The sequence below is a fragment of the Rhagoletis zephyria genome, unplaced genomic scaffold (genome assembly GCF_001687245.7).
Source record: "Rhagoletis zephyria isolate East Lansing unplaced genomic scaffold, Rhagoletis_zephyria_1.1 Rzeph_scaffold_10247, whole genome shotgun sequence".
In the NCBI taxonomy this organism is placed as follows: Eukaryota; Metazoa; Arthropoda; class Insecta; order Diptera; family Tephritidae; genus Rhagoletis; species Rhagoletis zephyria.
The window spans coordinates 1-4,410 of record NW_016167325.1 but is presented as its reverse complement, the minus strand read 5'-3'; the positions used below and the strand labels follow the sequence as shown (position 1 = coordinate 4,410).

The window sequence follows — 4,410 nt, the reverse complement described above, 5'->3', positions numbered from 1 at the left end:
TTGGCCCAAGTTTAAAGCCCAGGAGAATACTAAAAAAACTCAACAAATTTTCAACAACGCAAACGCAAATGAAATATTTTCCTTCGAAGAACTGTCCAAATATTTTCATTGGCAAAAAATTAAGATATCACATGTACGGAAAATTACAATAAAAAATAGCAAAAATCAAGTAGACATGGCAGTAAAATACGACTTTATGCAAAGCGAGGAGAAGTTGAACCTAATGAAAAAAAATGTTCAATGGTCAACCATGAAACACTGTGAATTGCCTAAAGCTTACAAGGGAAAAATACCTTTAAAAAAAGAAAAGTGGATGATATTCAACAAATGATTAGTAAACGGTATATACCGTCTGAATTTCATGATTTTCATAATACAATTAAAGAAATATAGAATAAACGTTTGAATTTTCAATATATATTATGCTTTTATGATTTACTTTAAACCGGAGACGTGCAGTTTTCGCGGCTTAACAATCTGAAATATGCTACACTTCCAAGCGAAAATCTGAAATGTGCTAGTCTTCCACGCAAAAATCTGAAATGTGCTAGTCTTCCACGCAAATAACGAAATGTGCTAGTCTTCCACGCAAAAATCTGAAATGTGCTAGTCTTCCACGCAAATAACGAAATGTGCTAGTCTTCCACGCAAAAATCTGAAATGTGCTAGTCTTCCACGCGATTAGTGAAATGTGCTAGTCTTCCACGCGAGAATCTGAAATGTGCTACTTTTCGACGCGAATAATGAAATGTGCTAGTCTTCGACGCGAATAGTGAAACGTGCTAGCTCAGTATATCCAGTAAAAAAACTGTGGTGAAGTCCTTTATGGGGATAAAGTTTCCAGAGGTGAAATTTTATGTAGTACACAATTTCTTACTTGCATGGTTGCTTTTCAGCACTCATGAAAGAAACTTAAGAAATGTTTGAAAAAAAAGTTCATATAGTACATACATTTTTGGAATAAATACCATATAATGTATGTACTCTGGTTAATAATATCAAAAAATGTATTAGAACCACCATTTAATGTTATATTTGATACAAATTAATATTGCTGCCCCGAACGCTCTGCGCCTTGCCACTGAATAATAGATTTACTTAAAATTACATCCCTGGTCCTTGTTCTTTCTGTATCGCATCGTGGTGAATTCACATTTCTCAGAAATTTGACAACAAAACAAAACAAAGCGAGTATTTTATTTGCTAATTTTTGCGATTTCTATTGTTTAATGTAAATTTGTCTTTTTAGGATATGTCGAGCCAACAAAGAAGGCGCAGTTGGAAAATTTAGTAATTAGTAATGAAGTAGCAGGCATATTTGGAAAATTATGCCGATAAACAGGATGGAATTTGGGAAAGTGCATGGTTGCAGCATATCTATGTATAAAAAGTTTTTAATTAAATTGTTTATAGAAAGGTTATAAATCGAGTGGCTCATTTACGATGTGCTCCAAACATTTGGCGAACTTTTTTTCGCCTTTTCAACGTGCTAAGTAACAAGTTAAGATGACTGCCATCATGGGCCGGTAAGAAACCGCAAGCAAAGGGCAGACAACCTTCCAGGAAGCTGCCTCCTGTCCCCGAGCCGAAGCTGCAGTTCAGCAAGAGCAGGTCAGCAAATTGCTACCCTGATCAAACGTAAACTAAAGCGCTCTGCTGTGATTGCACTCCGTAAATGTGAAAACTTGGTGCATGCTGAGAAATATCAAACAAGAAAACTCCGTGATGGACGCTGTGTGGCAAAGAAATGCGGCCAATTCGACGGGCCTGAAAAATCCAAATTGGCTTTTGTGATCCGCATCCGCGGTATCAACAAAGTTGCACAAAAAGTGCGTAGTTTTACAGTTCTGTCTTCGCCACATTAAAACGGTGTGTTCATCAAATTGAGCAAGGCAACCATTTATATGCTACGTATGCCGAACCCCCTATATGGGGTTATCCAAATCTTAAATCAGTTTGTGAATTGATGTACAAACGTGGAATGGTCAAGCGTGTCCCAATCTCTGCTTTGTGATCGAACGCAAATTTCGCGAAGCGGACGAAATTCAGTGCGTTTATTCACTTCACTTCAAGAAAGCCCCCAACTTCCTGTTGCTATTCAAGCTCAACACATCAATCCGAGGCTGGCGCAAGAAGGCTAATCACTACGTTGAGGTTGGTGATTTCGGTAGCCGTGAGGATAAGATCAACAAATTGCTGCACAAGATGGCTTAAAGAAATTGTTGTTTTGTATTTAAGTAGACAATATAATTTGGCACATCTTCAAAAGACGCCCAAGCAAAAAAAAAAAAGAAAATTAAAAAATTCCTGAAGTTGCCTTTTCACGGGTCGATTACTGGAAAATTTACTTAAGATATCGACTAGCCAAAACGCTTACATTTTACGGTTGAATTGCAATTTACACGGGTAGATTTTGGTTAAACGACTAAAATCGACCGTGTAAAGGCAGCTTAAATAACGTTCAAATTAATCACCCCCTTTGAGATGGAAAATACCAATAACCATTTCATAATTTCGAAAATTATTCCATTTATATTTGTTCTTGCATTTTCCACACCACTTTACGCGCGTTACCGATTTTTTTTAATGTGCTCGGTTGCCCAGGAGGCCTATTTTCACCTTTACAACTTAACTTAAACAGAATTAAAACTAAAGCATGCAATATATAAAGAAAATTAAAAGTTGTCTTACATCTAGTAAACTTAAAAAATTGCACATTAAATTCATTTTTCATTATAAAATAAAATTAAATATCACAATTCAGTTTACAAAATGTGGTCTGTTTGCACCCACAGTAAGTTCCCATGAAGCCTAGCCTAAATTCAGAATTGAAAAAAAAAACGAGCAAATGGGGTCGGAAACTACTAGCCCTAAAAGCATAATGTGGAAAATGTTTGAAGAGCTGCGAAATTGTATTGCAATAATAAAAATAACAAAGCATAAATTGGAAAAAATGGTTTTTGTTTTGCTTTATAATTTTTGGGAATATTGGTTCAGATGGAATTTTTTATTTGTTTGGTTTTTCAGCTCGTTAATGATGCACCCAGGGTTGCATTTACTGTCTATGAAAATATTTCGTGAAGCGTTCCAAAATTAGCTCCGAGCAACTAAAAGTTGGTTAAGCCCCTAATGAAATAGTTTTTTATTAAATATTTATTCCTGGTATTTAGTAAAAAACATCAATACTAATGTATGAAAAACAAAACATCAATGCTAATGTATGAAATGAAGTAAATAAAAATCTACGAATACATTCCATGAATATTTTGTCATAGAGCCATTATTAAATTTAGACATAACTTTGTCAGGCGTTGGTACCTACGTATATAGAATTAATGCGTTGGAGAGAGATAAATATACAAGTTCAACGCGCTAATTTAGGTATCCTTGTATGTATATACCTGTTACTCGTCTGGCATATACTCCAACTGCGAAAATAATGACAATTATAATTTATGTAGATCCCTGGATAAAAGATTGTCACAAGTTACTTTCGGTAACTCACGATTGAAGTTTGGAATGCAATTTCTCAGAAACACGACTACAGATTTTCTCCAAAGTGTCGGAGAATGCTATGTACTAGTTCATGAAATTCTTAAATTATCTTATTTTTTTTAGTTTAGTGTCAACCATTTATGAGTTTAATAAAATTTTGTCGTATACGGCATTTGTCAATAAATTTGCAGTCAGTTTTAGTGATATACGCCAAAATGTGATAACAATTTTTATAAATTAACCATACTTTTTACTAATCAGCCTAATCGTGAGTTTCGCCCGAACAAAATTTCGCCAACAATTTTTTCATCCACCTGTAGTGAACACACGCAAACGAAAAGTGACCCGGTTCTAGAAAATGAAACTCATGATAAAGCTGAATATGTCGGAAACTAAAGAAGAACAGATAACTCTATTTGAAAGATCTTGATTAGTTTAGTACGACAGCAATACTAACGCAACTTGTACCAAATAACCGAAAAAATTTTAGTCAATTAGTCGGAAACTAAAGAAGATATCCAAAAACCACAAATTGTCAAAATGACGCTTCCGGCAATTTTCCATCCAGGCGACGATATTTGAATAGGTTTGTATAGTTACCAATAGTCAGTACTAATTTGTACTGGAACCTGCAAACTTTTACTGGAAAAGTGTATGATAACCCAAAAAATTTGCATGAGAGCACTGAATCGAGAGCGTAACAACACCAGAGAGCTGCAAATTCTTGCTAGTGAAATTTGTACTAGCAGAAATTAGCTAGCAGAAGCAGAAGAAGAATAAATGTCAAAAGAATATATAAAAAGTGGTGTTACTAGCTCAGTTGATTTTGTGTATGTGTTTCACACATATCAAATTGAAAAATTTTGTTTGAATTTCTACTCACACTTACAGGTTTTGACAGTTTATGCCGCCAAA

The 4,410-nt window shown here is 34.8% G+C and overlaps 1 long non-coding RNA gene across 1 annotated transcript; it reads left to right on the top strand.

The window, feature by feature from the left end:
- Positions 1–1,321: 1,321 nt before the first annotated feature.
- LOC108376318 (uncharacterized) lies at positions 1,322–1,876 on the top strand. The gene is made up of 2 exons (XR_001849250.1): positions 1,322–1,358; positions 1,414–1,876. It is a non-coding gene; the product is annotated as an uncharacterized LOC108376318 (long non-coding RNA).
- The last annotated feature ends 2,534 nt before the right edge of the window (positions 1,877–4,410 follow it).